Source organism: Chelonia mydas, chromosome 10 (genome assembly GCF_015237465.2).
Source record: "Chelonia mydas isolate rCheMyd1 chromosome 10, rCheMyd1.pri.v2, whole genome shotgun sequence".
Classification (NCBI taxonomy): Eukaryota; Metazoa; Chordata; order Testudines; family Cheloniidae; genus Chelonia; species Chelonia mydas.
Window position 1 is genome coordinate 22,610,042 of NC_051250.2, and position 20,014 is coordinate 22,630,055.

Below are 20,014 nucleotides of genomic sequence, written 5' to 3' on the forward strand. Positions count from 1 at the left end.
TGAGGCCTCCTCTCCACCCTGCGACTGCCTGCCAGTGACGGGGGTGGAGAGGAGCTAGGGTTGCCAACTTTCTAATTGCACAAAACCGAACACCCTAGCCCTGCCCCTTCCCTGAGGCCCCGCCCCTGCTCACTACATTCCCCCTCTCTTGGTGGCTTGCTCTCCCCCACCCTCACTCACTCTCACTGGGCTGGTGCGGAAGGGAGTGAGGGCTCTGGGGTGGGGCTGGGGTTCAGGGATTGGGGTGCAGGAGGGGGCTCCAGGCTTGGGGGTGGGGCCGAGGGATTTGGAATGTGGGAGGGAGCTGTGTGTTGAGGCAGGGGGTTGGGGTGTGGGAAGGGGTGAGGTCTCTGGGCTGGGGGCACAGGCTCTGGGGTGGAGCTGGGGATGAGGGGTTCAGGATGTGGGAAGGGGCTCTGGGCTGGGGTAGGGGGTTGGGATGCAGGGGGTGAGGGCTCTGGGATGGGGGTGCAGGTTCTGGAATGGGGCTGGGGATGAAGGGTCTGGGGAGCAGGAGGGGACTCTGGGTTTGGGGGGGGTCAGGGCTGGGGCAGGAGATTGGGGCACAGGATTGGGGCATGGGTTTACCTCTGGCAGCTCCTGTTCAGTAGCGCAGCGCGGGTGCTAAGGCAAGCTTCCTGCCTCTCCTGGCACCGCAGACGGTGCTGTGCCCTGGAAGCGGCCAGCAGGAGGTCCAGCTCCTAGGCAGTTGGGTTCAATAGATAAAACGTTGAACTGGATTTGGAAGATAAATTCTGTTGTAAGAGCAAATCCATCACCTAAGAGAACAATTTTAATGGACACCACTAAAAGAAACTTTCCTCTAGCCCAATTACTTTCAAAGGGAGTTATCCACTAGTCTATCAGCAAGGTGTAGTAATAATTTACCAGGATGTAATTAACCAAGCTTCAGATGTCATAGTCAGTGAAACTTCACCAGCTTTATGCGGGATCTTAACACCTGCTAACTGAACTGGATGGGTCAGTCAATAAAATTCTGCCACCTTGTACCATGATTATTAACTCTGCCAGTAGAATGCTGTGGTTATAGTGTATTCTTTGAAAACATTTTTCTATCTTTTTGCATGCACAGCGTACAAAATAACGTGACTTTGTCTTAATGTTCATGAAGGTTAAATAATGTATAGCTGTGGCTACAGCCAGACAGAGCAGATGGGGACATTGCAAACACTATCTGATGGCTTTGCATATGCACCTGCATCATTCTTCCTGCCCAGGCCTGGGCATGTCCTGGCCAAATTGGCAGATTTAGCTATAACATATTGTGTGATGTGAACAAATAACTAGGAAATGGGTGAGACCAGGAAACCAGTGGCGGTTACACTAGCCTTTTACTCTCGGAGAAAGAATATTAAATTTGGTATAGACATTTGTGTCTAAGCCAAATTTTAAATTCTTTCTCCCAGAATAAAAGGCTAGTGTAACCCCAACTGCAACATCTTTCCTTTCCCATCCATATCTGGGGATAACCAATTACTGTTTAGTAGAGCATATGTTTTCTCATGGATCATAGGGTTAAGAGAAACCTTCGTAAGATCAGTTAGTAATTATATTTACTGTAAACTTTTGTGCTTAGGATTTGAATGTTAAGCATGTATGTTGATTGTGCTGAGGAATACAATGCAGCCTTTGCCTATTCAGCAATGTCATTAATTGGAGTGGGAGGGAATGGCAATTTGCCAGTTTTATGAAGAATGAAGCATAAATAATTTAAATATTAGACTGACCATTAATCAGTTGAAAAATGAATGCTCCTGAAATACAAAGGCACCAAAAATTCAGAAACTGCTCTGCAAAATTGGACTTTTGGGTTTTTAATCTTTAATAAACTTTAAGTAACCACTCTTGCTCCAGGTTTTTCAAAAGTGACTAATGATTTTTGGGTGCTAAACCTGAGCTGCCTTAAAGGGGCAGACTTTCAGAAAGTGCCTCCTTCTGCAAATGAGACCATTTAAACTAATCTCAGGTTGGGCATCCAAAGTCACAGGGCACTTCAGAAAACCTTGGCCGTATTTTCTATCTTCTCTGCCATTGGCATGTACAAATCTATAATCTTTGGAAACTCCGTCTAGCTTCCTTAATTCTTACTGGGTAACTGTTGCTTATTTTTAGCTTTTCATTTTATTTGACTGCAAGGGCAGAAAGATACAGAGCAAACATATGAGAGGAGTACATTAGTCCCTCAATACCTAGGGAATAAGTTTACCCTTGTGGGTCTTGGCTGCTGTCCATCTGGTAGAGCTCTCCTTAAGAGGTTCCCTCCTGAGTTTTGATGTAGTCCTAAAATACTGTCCAATGATCCAATGTCCTTTTCCTTTCCCTGAGAGTTGGCAGTCGGTTTCTCCAAACTTCAGCGTCTGAGTTAGTGAATCTATTGGGATTGGCCCAGTTCATCCTAGTGCAGCTCCATTTGATTTTTGAAATTGCAGTCAATGGAGTTGCAGTGGGCATGAATTTGGGCCATTATCTCAGAACAGAGCAGTTCTGTCTCTGTCAGCATTGTAAGTGGTGAATTCTCTTTTTATATTTAAATGAACTCTCTGTTCTGTGCATTAGCACAGCAGTAAAACCTTTGTTTTACCTTCAGTTATCACTGTAATGATCTTTACAACGTGGTCCCCAAATCTGGGATTGCAATGGCAGTGTAACTGCATACCTATGTGCTCTCCTGCCCACACGGCCAGCACTCTGCTGGTTAGTCTGTCTTCCTGGAAGCCCTCTGCTCCAGCGCAAGGGATTAGCAGCTCCCTCCTCCTATGTGCAGAATAAAAACCTGAGCATGCTTAGGACAGTTTCTCTTCATCCCTGTAGGCACCTCTCAGCTAGGGTTCATTGCTGGTGGTTGACATAACCAGCCCAATACGCCTGGATATTTGGGATGGACAGTGGTTACTGTCAGTTCAAGAAACTTACAGTTGTAAGCCTGATGTAAAGAAAATGTGCGTATGCTTCAGTTTTAATGAGTTGTCAGGGAAAAAGAGTCTGAATTAATCTCAGACCTACAGGTCCGTGCACTCCTTGGCACAGGATATTTCAAAAAAAAATAAAAAAATCCATTCCCAGAAATCCAGGTGGGGCAACACTGCCACCAAATACTTATTCTTCTGGAAGAAGAATAACTTGAATTACTATACGTTTCAGTGCCTGTCAGCTATAATATCAGGGTATATCCCTGTGAGTAGGTCAGCAGAACTTTATATAGTAACAAAGTTATATAGTAAAAGCTAGACAATGTCGGCAGATGTTTTGATTTGTAAGGAAGGAAGAAAATCAATTTGAGAAAATCAAATTGAGAGGGCCCCTTGTTTACTGTTGTATGACATGAGATTGGTGAGTTCTGTTTATGAAGACATTTTCTTGGCTATATCCTTCATACCCTTTACATTGATAGACCGTCAAACCTACTGACAGATGTCTATTTTTAGTAATTCTTTTTATAGGCACAAACTTGTCAGTTGCTTATCCATTAAAATACTGATGCTAGACTATTTTAAGTCAGTTATGAAAAATGTCTAATCTGTCTTCACCTCCACAAAGCTAAACTACTTACAGGCTATTTTTTACAATGTTCTAGTCTTTTGTAAAAAATAGCAATGCACTTTTCCCATCATTGTGGCAGATGTCAGCCCTGATATTCTGCTCCTGCTCTCTGCATAGATCTCCCACAACGTATAGGATGAGGACAGTGGGTTACAGTCAGCCCTGCAGTAAAACAGAGCACTTCTACTGACTTTACTGAAGTTACACTGTCTTACAACAGGGCTCAGTTTTCCCTGTTTCTTTATCTTAAAAGACCAGACTTGAAAAATGTCTATTTCTGACCACTTGGGAAAACATTAAAACTCACTGTTTTAAATAACCCATCTTATGCTGCTAAAAATTCATTTCCTGTTTTTAAAAAAAAAGTTAATTGCAAGACAGGTTAGGATAAAACCTAGTGAGGAAGTTTCTGAAGTCTCCTCTCAGATTGCCCTCTTAACAGGAAAGGTTTATTCTTTTTTCCTTCAGAATATTTTTAGTGGTCAGCGTAGCAGATATTTCTCTGCTAAGAGAGACATAGAGCTCTTCCTGCAGGAGACCAGGTGGTATCACTAAGGTGATATGTTTCTGAGGAGTTCACTGCATTGGACAATACTGACCAAGTGATGGATTGGCACTACTAAGGGGAACGTGCATAATGTCAGCATCAAGAAAGGATGATTAGGGAAAGGCAATGTGCTACTAGTGTGTTGCTCTCCCTCCACAGAATAATGGAGTTCAGAATGCACTCTGGTGCTTGGAAAGGGAGCCTTATTAGTAAAACGAGAATTAAAAGCCTTCCAGTGTCCACACGCTCGAATATATGGGAGCATAGGTATTGACAAAGTCCAGTGCTTGGGTGTAACTGTGGAGTGTAACTGGAGTATCCATTGTGTAGACACTGGCATATATGTCCCATGGTTGGTTTGGGTGCAATCCTCAATTAGGCTCATATTCCCCAACTTGACAAAAGCTTTCAGAGTACTGTTTTGAATATAATTGTTGCTATTTTATTCCACAGCACTCTGCCTTTTCTCAACCTCATTTACTCCAAAGTAGGTTTTAAATTAGAGTATCATTCACCTCTCTCTGCCTTTTGGATGGGAACCTCAGAGTCAGAACACAAGTTCCTGCAGCATTAGACAGACTTCCATTTGGAGACTGGGTCAGTTCTGGGGTCTTCCAGACCAATAGGCTGCCTGAGAAATTTACCAGTCTTTACTAGACAGTTTCGTCATAGTCTTTGTCCTAAGGAACTCATGTAAATTCACTTAAGACTAAGGGACTGACTTTTCCTCTCGCGCGTGTGAATCAGGAATAACTCCAGTGAATTCATAACTGTAGAAGTGAGGAAAAATCAGACCCAAAGTATTAAAAAACAAACAAACCCAACATCCTTCATGACCGTAGATCTGAATGTAATCCATAGTTCAGAATAAAAGCTTGAGAAAGGAGAGGGATGTAACTCTAGATTCATTTTAGGCCATGTCTACACTAGCACTTATGTTGGCAAAACTTTTGTCACTCAGGGGTGTGGAAAAAAAACACACACACCCCAAGCGACATAAGTTTTACTGGCATAAGTGCTCATGTGCACAACGCTATGTTGGCAGGAGACATTCTCCCGCCGACATAGCAACCGCTGCTCGTTGCCCTGGTGTTATTATGTCAACGGGAGAGCTCTCTCCTATCCGCATAACGCAGCTACATGAGCACTCTTACAGCAGCACAGCTGTATCGCTGTAAGCTTGTAAGTGTAGGGAAGTTGTTAGTGCACAGATCTTTCTAAATGCAGCTGAGAGAGAAATCCCACAGAGTCTGTTCTTTAGTGTGGACCTCCATTAGCTGTTAGTTTGTAAACAGGGCCTTGAGCATATTACATGAAAGTAAAATGTATTGAATGAAAGAGAGCCTATATTTCTTTTGTCTTTTCTCTCTGCCTGCACTACCATTAATCAACCAACTTTACTGAGATATGGACACAACATGTTGTAAATGTTAGTACATGCAGCTTGGAGCTCCTGGAGACCAAATCTGTCTGGCATTTTGTGTGGATTGGACATACCATACCAGGAGGTGACCCCAAAGGAAATAGCACATTAAGAGGAATGAATATTTATTTTTAAAGCAGCATGGTGTCCTACAAAGCTTAAAGGTATTAGGCCTCTGCCCCTGAGGAACATTGAGTGCAAGTATAGAACATCACAACAGCAACATTACAGGGAACTGTTCCTTTGGTGGTGGTGGTGGTTCAGGCTTAAAACTGATATATTGCCTTTCATCTCTTCAGTTCAGGTTCTTTTACAGTCCTCATCACCATGGTATCTGAGTATCATCCAGAAGTGCTTTGAGCATTAGCAGCACTGGAATAAATTGCCTATGGAGTTTGTGGAATCTCCATCATTGGAGGTTTTTAAGAGCAGGTTAGACAAATACCTGTCAGGGATGGTCTAGTTAATACTTTGTCCTGCCTTGAGTGCAGGGGGCTGGTTTAGAAGACCTCCTGAGGTTCCTTCCAGTCCTAAGATTCTATGATTCTATGTGGTTCATTCTTTCTTCCCTCTCCTTTCCATTGGGAAATTGTAGGGGATTTTATTCAACACATGTGCATACGGTGTTGTATTATATTAGCAAGGGCAGGGTTGAAGTGTGCCTTGCACTTGAAAGAGCTGAGTTGCTCAAAGTGATTCATAACTGCCAATGCGGGTGGGTGGTATTCCTCTTTTATAGATTGGAACAGGGAGGCCCAGAAATTTGACTTACCCAAGGTCACAGTGATTCAGTGTCAAGGAGGAAATGACATTTAGATCTCCTGACAGCAGTGCTGGTCTATCCACTAATCAATGTTCATCAATGAATTTCCCCAAAGAAGTTGCTGTAAGAGCTCTCCATTGTTGCTAAGGAAAAGCAGTTTGGACCAATGAATAGGTTTTTCAGCAGTTAGTGCCCACGCTTCAAAATTTCTGTACAGTTAAGCATACTTAGCAGTAAAACCTGGGCCCAGGAGACTCTTATTGGCAATCGCACAAAAGGGTGTTTCAGAGCAGAGCTCAACTCCATGGGCAGAGCCGTGCGAGAGTAATGGATTACAGGCTGTTAGTTTCTCACTTTTGACAATAAAATATGGTGGGGTGTCTTTTGTGTGTAAATTGAGTAGGTCTACAAATGAGTTTTGAGGAATTAAGGGGGATGCTTAAGAGCAAGACCTTGATGGTACTGCACCCAAATACTGCAGGTAAAATATTTAAGGTTAGGAGAAAGTGGTGAGCAAGAAGACAGGAAACATGGCTGAGCTGGTGTGGAGGAAGTATTCAGTAGAAAGGAGTTTTTAAACAATTGAGCCTTTATTTGTAACATGTGGGACAGGATATATTTGAACAGAGTTTAAATTACTCTAGTGTGTGTGTGTGTGTGTGTGGGGGGGGGGGAGGATGCAAACAGAGATCTGATATAAGCTCCGTTTAATTAAGTTGCATTTGCTTATACCAGGTTTTAAATTTGGCCCAGGATGTGGGGAGAGTTTAATGACAGGCATCCAGGTTGTGGAAAGGACAAGCATACTGGAGTGCCTGTAGAGAGGCCTTTGGAGAGAGAAGAAAAAGCAGGTAAAATGAAGTGTATTTCAAGCAAGGCCAGGAAAACTTCATTGTGGAATGATTCCATAAACTCTAGGGGGAAGAAATAGATTTAAGGAAAAAATTAGGAAATAATCCAGGAAAGATCCAGCAAGTAATTAGACCACCACATAGGGGAAGCTTCAAATGTGCCTGTATGCAAGAGGCATGACCAAAAAAACCCAGCCAAAAACCAGAGAGAAATGGAAACATATGCACAGAGGGGATTTCAGTGTGAAGGGTTTAACTGGAAGACTTAAATAAAGAGTCAAATAATCTGAAGACAAATCTAGAATAGAGGAGTTTTAGAAACCACAATAGCAATGAATTAATTACTACAAGCAATTTTAAAAATGAAATCGCTCGCACAGAACAAAATCTATGTGTGCAACTCAGTCCAGAGAAAACAACTTAGAACTGGAGGGTGGTCGAAACTCTACAAATTTCCCTAAATCTCATTGATCAATTTTAGTCATTAGTCTGACAGAAAACATTATATGTCTTGTTACAGGAATTAAAGGCTGGACTGGAACTTGGCCTACATTGCTCATGTGAAGAACTAAGGGGGATGAAGGGGACTCCACTTGCATTTCTGCTTGGACTACTTACATGTCGGGCCCATGGCATGAAGGTGTAAGTATGCTGCAAGCTGTGTGTTGGCTTACTTTCCAGCCACCTAGAAATGGTTGGGTGGGGAATAGGCTGAGCTTTGAATCAATCCTTTCTACTCACTGTCTAGCACAGCTGATCCACTATAGTGAGGGGTAGCTGTGACAGACTTCCCTGGGGTGCAACCTGGAACTGGGGTACTACGGAGCCCTCTGGGCCCCCTCTCAAGCTGTGTGACTATGACAAGCTACAGTCCTCTCTAGGACTTGCACGGGTACGGCCATACACAAACAGGGACACTCCCAGCTGCAGTTACATGAATGCTTTCACTAGCCAATCACTCATAAACCAACAATAAAGAGGCTTCAGCCAGCCCCCCACCCCAGCTCCCCACCTAGGACCCCAGACCTGTATCATCTTGCCCTGGTCAAAAGCCTGACCAGGGTAAATTTATTTTCCAGTTCACCCTTCCCTCAGTGTGGAGAGAACAATGCACCAGCCCCCGTTCCTGAGCAGATTTCCCTTTGCACTTCAAACAGCACACTGTTTTAAGTAAAAAAATATAAAACAAATTTACTAACTACAGAAAGATTTTAAGTGATTATAAGTAATAGTGTACAGATCAAAGTTGATTACCTGACAAATAAACCAAGTTGCAATTTAAGTTCTATACTACTCCTGGCGAAATTCTGTGCCCCTGCGGGGGTGCAGAATTCATACCGTCCACAGATTTTTTGGCTTCCCTGCAGAAAAATGGGGGAGGAAAGAAATCTGTGGGGAACACACCCCTTTTCCCCATCACCTCGGGCGTGTCTTCTGGGAGCAGCCAGCAGCAGAGAGCAGATCGCTGGGGGGAGGAGGGAGGCTGGGTGTGTGTGCATGGAGAGACATTAAGGGGGTGAGGCTGGGCGCCTGCCTGTGTGGGAACAAGTGAGAGAGACTCACTATGTCCCGCTCACTTGCTGTTGTTGCATCCCGGGCTTGGAGGCATAGGGCTGTGTGAAGCAGGCTCTGTCCCTGAGGCAGAGCAGAAACGTAACAACTAAGCAGGCAGGCTGCTAATGTTCCCATTGTTAGTTAATTGTTCCCATTCTTAGTCAATTTAAGGGCCCTTTACCTTGCCAGAGTGGTGTAAAGGAGCCTTATTGTAAATGACAGTAACGGAGTCCTCACTAGGAAGGTCTACGTGCTGTCTCACATTTTTCCCTGTGCCAGACAGACACAATGGGGTTACAGCTCAGGATCTCTTTTACTTATCCATTTAAAAAAATGCAGGACAATGACTAGCAAAACTGTATGACTTTCATGTGTGAAAGTCTGAGCAATTTAAAGCGACATTCTACTTTACAGAAAACCAAACACCAAAATAAAAGTAATGTAATTTAAATGAAAATCCAGGATTATTACTGGAATGCAGTGTATTGGTTACCCAGTATTTGTAACTTAACTTTCATGTGTTTCAGAAATGCTGAACATTTATTGTGAATTTTTTTCTGTATGGTAGTTTAAATAAATTACCAAAATAAGTGAAACTGGTGTGATTTATATTGCATTATTTTGACAAATAAAATATGCAGATTTTTTTAGAATTTTGGCTCTTTTGATGCAGAATTTTGGATTTTTTGGCATAGAATTCCAGCAGGAGTACTATACACTAGACATAATTTGAAATAAACAGTGTCTTACCATGATGGTACAAACAGTCCACCAATTTTCCATACGCAGGCTCGGATTCTGTCTTTCCCTCCTAGGACCCCCTTCCCCAGTTCAGTCTTTGTTCCTAAGGTGTTTCCAGGTGTTGAGTTGTAAGGGGAGTGAAGCCAAGTGGTGAAGTCACTTCTCCCTTTTACAGCTTCTTCCATGTGGAGGAAACTTCATTGTTCCAAGCAAAGTCCCCAGCACAGTTTGTGAAAAAATACAGGCAGAAGTTGGAGTCCAGTATCACATGCCCTTGCCTGCTTCAGTGAGTCATGGGAGGGGCCATTACCCATATTTTGGCTAGAACATTCACAGGAAAGATCATTAGGTGAGAATAAGCTGTTCCCATGGCCCATTGTTTTAGCTGATGGGCCATTACCTTGAATAGTCCATTCACAATGTGCTGGCTAGACTGGATGTAAATTAACTTGTGGGAGTTACCCAGGAGCACATTTGAAATGCAGACGCATAGTTAATATTCATAACTCCAGATACAAAAATGATACATGCATACAAATAGGATAATCAGATTCAGCAAACCAAACTTTTCCATTGACACCTCACATGACATATGTTGTACAAGATGCATCATAATCCTAGCATAATCATATCACTATGGTGAATGAGGTGCAAAGTGTCACAGTAGCGTGTGTGTGTGTGGTAACTCGCCACTGATAATGGACCAGGAACAAATAACTACTCCATTCTTCTCTGAGCAAGAAAATACTGGAGAAAGAATTTCGACAGAGGTGTTTATCATGTTGCCTAGCCACTGCTCCTAGAGTGGAGCACAGAGGATCTATCTAAAGTCACAATCTAGCCTTAAAGTGCTGTGGTGCACACCATGGACTGGAGAGGGAAGAAGAAACCTATCAGGTTTATAAACAATAGTGCAGGCCAATTGATTTTACAAGTATCAAAATAAGCTACTTCTAACAAAAAACAAGCACTATCCTGCAACAAATAGAAAATTCTCTTTCAAGCTAAAATTTTTTCCTCTGGATTTTATATTCCTGGATGCCTTATTTTGTGCTGAGCCTACTGGATTTTATTTATCATGATCAAAGTTTCTGGTGAAAAGTAGAATGGAAAATTAATAATAATAATAAAAAATATGCTCCTTTCCACAAAACTATTCTATCCTTCTCTTTTTAAAAGAAGTACCCTCAAATAGTCCTTATCACATGTAATTGTTGCCTTCACATCTGAATTTTTTTATTTCTCCTTTGTAGATTTCACTACTCTGAGGGATTTTTCTCCCCCTGAAGCTCAAGCAAAGGTAAAAATTAGTATTAAAAAAAAAATCGGAGTTCAGGTACAGCTACTTTGCCTAAGGAAAAGCAAGAAGTTTTGCAACTCACAGGTGGCTATCAGCAGGGTTCGTGTCAGAAATTATACAAGGTGCAGAATCTTGGAGAGGGAAGGATGGTGTTGGGACTCGAGCATTGGGCTCTATTCCTGGTTTCCCCATTGATTCCTGTGACCTTTGTCAAGTCAATATTGCTTTGTGCCACAGTTTTCCTATCTCAAAAAGTGGTGGTGTGAGGTGTTACTCTATTGTGTAAGGCATTCTGAGGCTGGCATTTGCTTTAGGAATAGAAAGTATTCTTAAGATTGGGGCTAGATGAGCTAGTTTAGAAAAAAAAATTTAACCTACCTCAGACCTTTGCCCAGAACTGAGTTGAAAGTTGTATGGAGGTTCAAAAGTCTGGTTAACACTTCAGCTAACTTTCTCCTGTTTTCATGGTGGCATCTACGTGCCTGCTGAGAAGAAATGGAAGGGACAAACTACCAAAAGAAGCAATGATCCCTGTATTTCTGCACTCACCAGAAGGAGGAAATACTTGAAATCTAGTAAGTGTCTGTTCTTATCCAAATCAAACAGAAGCTTTGAATTTTGTGTGGTTCAGTAATTGCTTTGTGTGAACCAACAGGAGTATCCAACACTTCACATCTATCCTCTTTTTAAAAGGTTACTTGTGAATTCAGTTAAATGAGAAAAAAAATTAATCCTTGGTGTAGCTTCACTAATTCATCAACTTTACACTATGGATGGATTTGTCCTCATTTAAGAGGGCTTCTTAGAATACTCTGTCCATAGCAGCTAAGGCTGGGTGTTTTGAATCATGTTTAGGGCCACTAATTCCCTTAAAATCCTTAGAAAATCCCAGTCTAAACCTTTACATATGTAGAAACCTTAATTGTAGTAATAATTAATGGAAGGGCTAAAAATGTATGGGTTGACATTTCCAGGAATGTAATGGAATGGACAACTGTTGTGTATCTTAGTGTGGTTGAGTTGTAATACATTTTCAAAAGTTGGAGATGAACATCAATACTTATATTGCAATAAAACTAGAGGTCCCAAGAGAGATAGGGCTCGCATTGTGCTAGGCACTGTGTAAACTCGCAGGAACTGTCCCCTGTCCCAAAGAGCTTTGGTCAAGATTTTTTAAGGTATTGAGGCATTGCTCTGCTTGACATTGCAATGTCTAGTTGACTTAGGCACCTAAGTGTCTAAATGACTTTTGAAAATGAGACTTGGTCTCCTAAGTCAGTTAGTGCTGAAGAGAGCCATTTTGGAAAACCTGGGGCTTTGTCTATATAAACAACATTAAGGGAGTACGTTTGACTGATGGGGAACTGAGGCACAACAGACACTGTGACCCGCCCAGGGTTGTGCGAGGAAGTCTGTGGTGGAGCAAGGAACTAAATCCGGATCTAAGTCCCAGACTAGTGCCACAACCCCAATACCATTTTTCCTTTCGGTGTATGCACTTGGTGATAGTGATATGGCTAAATGTCACTGTGAGTTAGACTGAAAATGTTTTGGGTCTAACAGATTCCCTCCACCACCCTCTTAGTTTTACACTCTAGAGTTCGGTTTTGGATCTGTGAGTCATGACCTTTTGAGACTGTATAATGCTTGAGTTCAGCTGAACAGGCACGGCAATATTAACGGAGATGAAGTACAGCTGCCCTTAGCATTCCGTTGCTAGAGCATCACAAATCCTATCTTAGGGCCTAAAATAAATTCTAAACTAGGTCACTTCTCTTCATTTGAGTGGTGTGTTTTAAAAGTACTTTTATTGCACACTAGCCAATCAAATGACCTTTTTTTTTAATTCCAGGAAAATGTGACCTAATTTAGGATCGTTCACAAATAACTGTCAAAAATGGCTTTTGATATGCAATGAAATTTTGAATGTGTTCCTTTACAGTGTATAACTTCAAACAAATAAACAGCTACATTACATACATCATAGTGTGCACCAAAGGCTGGCAGGACTCCTGGATCCTATGCCTGACTCGCTATGTGACCCTAGGCAAGTCACTTAACCCTGTTTCCCGACCTGAGCCCACCCGCTATGGGGGTGTTTTGAGATTTCATTAACTAACGTGTTTATCTCTACAGTGTAAAAATGTGCATGGTGCTTTCCAGGCATATACAATACGGTGTCTGAGATCACACTAAAATAATTTTGAAATTCTCAGATGAAAGGTGCTGTTTAAGTGCAAAGTATTATTCTGGTGCTGTTGACTTGTCAATCAAATTGCATAGCTACTATAAAGCAAATACAAACTGGCTTTTCTAAAGACACTTCTAAATAATGTTTTGTCTGCTGCCTGATGTGGATAGCACATATTAGCTCTATCGATCTATCTATCTATCTTTAAAATGAAATGCTGGCTTTATAGTAGTTATAAAAGAGCATGCTGTTATAGGGTAAACCGAGTTACGTGACTTGCCTAAGGTCACCTAGCAAGTCATGTGAGTCAGGAATAGGCTTCAGGAGTCCTGATTTAGTGCTCTGCTTTAGCCTTTGGAGCATACTCTTTTGGATGTAAAATTGCTGTTTTTCTTGCTGTTTGCTCTAAGTTATTTATTGTAAGGGAGAAAATTCAAAACCTCACTGACATCAACAATCATTTTTGACTGTTATTTGTGAGCAATCCTAAAGTAGGTCAAATCTCTGGAAATAAAAACATAAAAGCATTATATTGATCTTTTCATTATTACAGGCCTGCTTGCACTGGTGGTAACTGTCATATGTATGTGAAGGTTATAGGTGTGAATTTCAGTGGAGTGGATTTAGGATTTAAAAATGTTTATTCCCCTGTAGATTACATCATTAAATTTGTTTTTAAACCATTATATTAAAAAGATTTAACAGGGGAGGGAAAAAATCATGTCACTTCCTGTTTTGCTTGACTACTCATGAGTAAGGGTTGCTGGACTGGCTTTGATGTGAAATATGAATGTTACTGGTTCGATGGTCTGTTTGGTTGCACACCATCTGTTTAACATTTATATATATAAATACACACACACACACAAAGAGAGACTTTATAAGAGAACATATATAGAGAGAGAATGTTAAATAGATGGTGTGCAACCAAACAGACCATCAAACCAGTAACATTCATATTTATTATATTTTATATAATGTATATATATACACACACACACACACACACACACACACACACACACACACACACACACACACACTTTCTCTCTCTCACACACACACACACACACACACACACACACACACACACACACACACACACAGACTGTAAGTGAAAACTTCTTGTTTTGTACCAGTACACTGCACACACTTAAATCAATGGAGAGAGATTTTTAATTAACCCACTCTTACAGTGATTCATAGGCCTTTGGAAACTTATACATTATTGGAGATTAACCAATAATAACTAGTGTGGATTCAAGCACAGCTTTGAAATTCCGTTAACAGTTTTATAGGAGAAGAAAACTTATAATCCCATCTTCCAGCTAAAACTGTGCAATTCCTGAATTACTGACTTGTGAATTAAATCTTGTAAATTAATTGGCTTTCATCCTCCCCCAGTATTTTCATGTTCAAGTTTTAATTCAGAGTGCAAATAGTTGTATAAAAATTTTAGGCAGATAGTCTAATTCTGCAGCTGCTAGAGAGGAGTTACTTAACATAACCTCTGTAGCTTCTGTAGTCCTTCAGTTATAAAGGTTCATTCTATCTGGATCAGGTCCTAGCAGGATGGAGCCTGATCCTCCAACACATAGACCTCTAAGTAATCCTTACCTGTGCAAATAGTCCCAATAGATTTTGGTGTTTTCCCACCATATAATATTTTATTTGCTTGTGTAGGGAGCAGCTACACCTAAGAACAATCTGTAGTCTGACACATTTGGGCAGGGAACAGTCCTTACTTGTGATAAGCCCAGCATCTAAAATACTGTACCACAGCTGACAAGCACTTCCCCCAGATTTAAACTCCTACACATTCTGATCAGCAGAACTAGCAATAGCACTTGCCTAAACTGCGGGGAGAGGTGGGGGGTAGATGTGAGGTATTGCCAATGGGTCTATGAGTAGGCAGACTGACCACTTTCGCCATCTTGATGACGTCCGTGTACAGTGTGTCGCAGATATGGTAATTTCCTGCAGTATCTTTGGAAAAACCTTATGGTAATAGTTTATGTATTATTGTAGGCTGGGATGGTATGTAACCTCTCGGGGATGTGTGTGTAATTTGAGGCCTGGGAGTTTGAAGGACTATATTGAAAATGTGCCAGACCACAATGGATTTTTGAGACAATAAGTGTTAAATGGATTTCCTAGTGGGAGGTGCAAATTTCCCCTCCTCTGGTTATGCAAAAACCAGCTTTTGGAAGCTATATCCTGAGGAGTGGGTCATTATCCTCGATTACCTGTGCCCAAAGATGAGAACAAAGGACTGAGATGTATCAGAAAACAGCGGAACTGCCCAGTCTGGGTTCTGGTTCTGAATCTGAGACAGTAATGAATTTGTAAGCATGGGGAAAACCCTGTTGCGGGTTTTGAAGGTCTGACACCTACCAGAGCCCAAGGCTGGAGTTGGTGTGGCCTCTGGCAAGTTCATTAGCATGCGTGTGGGTTCTTTTATGGTTTTTAATATTTCATTGGTAACGCTTTCCCCTTTGAATAAATGTGCTTGCTTAGAAAAAGCTGTTTGGCAACTTGTAACAATTACGTTGGAAATAGTCTCTGGAGAGGAAGCAAAGTGTAGATGCTGGCCTGTTTAGGCAGTCTGTCTTGTTGGAAATATCACAGTGTAGGCAGGGAATTGTGCAGCCTGGAAAAATTCAGGTCAGGAGAAAGAGAGATGCAGATCTCTGCCCAAGAGAGATGATGACTGGGAACTGGAAAAGCTTTAAGTGGGTGCGCTTGGTGGACCACAGAGCAGGAATACAGGTACAGTTGCCCTCCACTGTAACACAGAACATAGAATCCACTGCATATATGTTGCCCCTCTGTGTCAGGAAAGAGAGACCCGCCTTTTCTTCCCTTCTCATGAACCCCATGGAACTCCCCAGCCCAAATCCCAACTGGCCTCTATGAGTGTAAAGGATATATGGCTTTGCTATGAACTGCACAATTTTCCAGACTAATGTACATCTTAAAATACTGTGGGGAAAGAAAAAAGCAGCAGGTGCTCTCCTTAGAAACACTTACCTAAATTATAGGTGCCAAGAAGCAAAAGTTTTAATTTTCTCAATTTCAGATACAGAACGTTTTCAGGGCTGTTGTGTGTCACTTTAGCCTTTCAAAGACCACGATAATAAACCTATTTTCACTCTCCTCTTCCTCCTCCTCACCCACTGCTTAAAATATCCTAGTTAACAGAATGGGCTTACATTTTATATTAAGTGGATCTTGATAAATAAGGGCCCAATGCTGTGAGGGTGCACAGCACCTTAACTCCCACTGATATTAAATAGAATTAAGAAAGCGCAGCACCTCGCAGGTTAAGATCCTAGAATCTATATATATTATCTACCATCCATTTTTATTCTGTTATGTAGGAGCCTATAAGCCTTTAAACTAAAATACTGGAATACATTTCTGGTGTTTATCACAGTTTTGTTTTCCTGCTATAAAAATAATTTCAATTTTGAGTTCCATTTATTATCAAATCAGTTCAGGACCTTAAGGGATGATGCCTTAACTTGTTAGTTGAAATATATGATGTGACTGAGGAAAAGTAACTCTTATAAGCAACTTTCTAATTTTGTAACTAAGCCTGGTCTATACCTAAAAATTAGATTGACCTAGCTACATTGCTCAGGGCTGTGAAAAATTTTGCGCTCTGTATGACATAATTAAGTCAGCCAAAACTCCATTGTAGACACAGTAGGTTGATGAAAGAATTCTTCCATCAACCTAGCTACTGCCTCTGAGAGAGGTGGATTACCTACCCCTTCTGTTGATGTAGGAAGTGTCAGCTGCAAAGCCATAGCTGTGCTGCTGTGGCCACTGTAGTGTACACATACCCTAAAGGTCACAAAGGTTCTGCTAAGCCTATTGAAGGTTCATTTATGAGGTCTATTTTTTCCAGATGTTGAAGGAAAATTGAAACTATTATATGCTTAGCGCAGCGATTCTCAAACTGTGGGTCGGGACCCCAAAGTGGGTCGCGACCCTGTTCTAATGGGGTTGCCAGGGTGCGCATTAGACTTGCTGGGACCTGGGGCTGAAGCAAATGCCCGAGCCCAACAGCCAAGGGCTGAAGCTGAAGCCCAAGAGTTCAGCCCTAGGGAGTGGGGGTCAGGTTACAGGCCCCCTGCCCGGGGCTGAAGCCTTTGGGCTTGGGCAGGCTCAGGCTTTGGTCCCTCCCCCGGGGTTGTGTAGTAATTTTTGTTGTCAGAAGGAGGTTGTAGAGCAATGAGGTTTGAGAACCCCTGGCTTAGTTCTATGTAACTTCTGTCTAGACGTTCCAAATAACCAAAGACATGGATCACTTAGAAAACTATTTGCATTTCATTCTCATTCTGTCAACATAGCTTAAAATTTCATTTTAAATTAAATTAAGTCTGGATTTTTTAAAAGGTGTACACAGGCCCTTAAGTATGATTCACTCTCTAACCAGTTACGTTTACAGAACATAAGACCCCCTGAAGGGCTTCTAGCATAACAAGGGTGTTCATTGCAAGATGCTTCCAAGATTGCACTTTGAATTGCAAACCATGAGCCTGAGATATTTAAAGTACCCTGAAGATGGTCAGTGGGCATATGCTTTGTATAGCTGTCTGAAACATTATGCAAAACTTACAGATAGGTGCTTTTTTATTATAGAGGCCCTCCTAGATTTAGCTCTAGTCAGACTGCAACCAATATTACAATATATTGCCTTACATATGGATAAGATTCTGCTTTACTAGAGCACTGCATCCAGAACTGCCCCAGTGTACATCTGTTCTGAGCAGCAGTCACAGTCTGGGAAAATTACGCGATCCATGATCTCAGATCTAACCATCCCAAATCAGTGTGCAAAGCCATGTTTAATTAGTTTTAGATTTCAAACAACATTTGTTGGGTAGGTATTAAATCATTTTGGTGTGCATTGCTGTCATGACCTGACTGATATTAGCAAGGATTTTGACTAGAGCTGTGATAGTTAGGTTTTCATTCATAAAGCGCAAATACTGCAATATTTACTCATCTTAGCGGGCAATTTTGTCAGAGCTGTAGATTCCCATGCTTACCTGTTAATTATGAATTGCTATATATGAAACGCTTTGCTAAGTATTTTGATGCCAATTTTTGTCTATAAGCAGAACTAGCCTTGCACTTTTGGGGCCAGACCCTCTGTGTAGTTCCACTGAAGTTGCACATTCAACCTAGTTGTGAAAGATGGCTAATTTTCTAACAAAAACAAGATCTGATCTTGTCTTGCATTCAAATAAGGGATTGTTAACACAAGCAAAGCATTGTTGACAGGCTGGTAATTGCGGGTGGGATAATGAATATTGGGTTTTATGTTGCTTCAAGATGGGAATAGCATTACATCATCCTCTGGGAGAGGGCAGATTCTACTATGTGAATCATCTTAAAGCAGGTAAATTTAAACCATCAGCAAGATCCTCACCTGGCATAAACCAGCATAACTCCCTTTGGCTTTATCTTAATAAAACTAATGTTGTCTTATTTTGATCCTTGAGAGGCATTTAACTTTAATGTGTTGGGAAACAGATACAATGTTTTCTCACAGAGAATGATGGAAGTGCTTGTTCCATCTTGAGCAGAACAACATTTGCTCTCCCAGCCTAGAATTACCAGCTTTTCAGCATCGCATTGCTAGCATGGATAATCCCTTGTTGGAATGCAGCAGCAGATCAGATCATCTTGGCAGATTCTCTCTCCAACATTTTTCACAGCTATCTTGAATATATTTTAACTAATAAGTACTCTCCTGTTGAGCATATGTATCCCCTATAATTGAATGGGTCCATGTGTATACACACTGATGGGATAACAAATCCGATATTGTAAATATCAGATTGTGCAATGGATGTTTCCTATTCTTTTCCCCCCAAATAATACCTAAATATTCTAAATTCTCACTATAGCCATAGTAAAGCAGCAGCTGTGTTTAACCAGTGACAGTTCAGCCATCTTGTACTGATGGCAAAGACACTTAGTTATTCACTGCTTTTGACTGTTTTGCAGATAAACATGCTGAGCTGTGTTCAGTGTTTGCCTTTGAAGGAAATATGTATGCTCGGCATTAGCTGCATTTAGAAAACATGATTTCAAATTGGGTGGAAACAATTGCTTTCAATGTTATTGCCTAAAATAGTTTTCTCTTAATATCTTGGCCTGACTACAGCATTTTTCTTTTGAATTGTAACTAGTTTTCTCCCATCCTTTTCTAATGTCCCTGTTCTGAATTGCATAGAGCCACTTAGCATACATTTAAAAAGCTTAAGAGAGCTACGGTAAAAATCTGACTTTCCAATAAAATGCTTTTCTGTGCACTACTTGTAGTTGAATAACTAGTTCAGTACAATCCACCATAACTTGCCCAAACCCTGTATTAACCTTAAAGCACATGTTCTCCTCCTGTTTGCACTTCACCCTCTATGCAACTTAGTGTTACCTGCCTAGTTACCAGTTTGATCCTTTGCTCTTCTCTCGTGCTTTAAGCATTTATTTGAGAGACAAGGTGGGTAAGGTAATATCTTTTATTGGACCAACTTCTCTTGGTGAGAGAGACAAGCTTTCGAGCCACAAAGAGCTCTTCTTGAAAAGATAAAGGATATTACCTCACCCACCTTGTTCCTTTAATATCCTGGGACCGACACCACAACAACTACAGAGCATTCATTTGTCATCTAGTTCTTTTTTCACTTCTCTGTACTACAGCACAAGCCATGTTACACTACAAAATGCAGGAAATAAAAACGTCTAAATATGCTGGAGCTCCAGACACCAAGTTGTTGGCTCTCTGAAAGCTTTTTGCCCTCCATGCATGTGCGACATTCTCCCCCCCCGCACTTCCACAAATACTGAAGGAGATATTTCAGAGTTGTAGGAACAGCAATAGCTGCCTCCTCAGCACAGGACAGATCATGCAGCCAGAAAGCCCATGAACTAGGGAATTGTTTGCCAATCTTTACAGCAGTTCCTTAACGTATCAAGCATGGAAACAGAGGAATGGCTAAACTTCCAAGAATAATATCCTTGTTTGGCAGAAATTAAATGGGTATGTTGCAGAAGGATGATCTT

The 20,014-nt window shown here is 41.3% G+C and overlaps 1 long non-coding RNA gene across 4 annotated transcripts in view; it reads left to right on the forward strand.

The window, feature by feature from the left end:
* LOC119567271 overlaps positions 1-20,014 on the forward strand; it is a 48,634-nt gene that overhangs the window by 24,271 nt on the left and 4,349 nt on the right. For 3 of the 4 annotated variants that reach the window (XR_005227218.2, XR_006284261.1, XR_006284260.1), the window contains exons 2-4: positions 7,666-7,787; positions 10,694-10,740; positions 11,234-11,315. This is a non-coding gene — a long non-coding RNA (uncharacterized LOC119567271). Of the gene's footprint in view, positions 1-7,029; positions 7,146-7,665; positions 7,788-10,693; positions 10,741-11,233; positions 11,316-20,014 lie in introns of all 4 variants that reach the window. The other variant, XR_006284259.1, reaches the window with a different exon arrangement.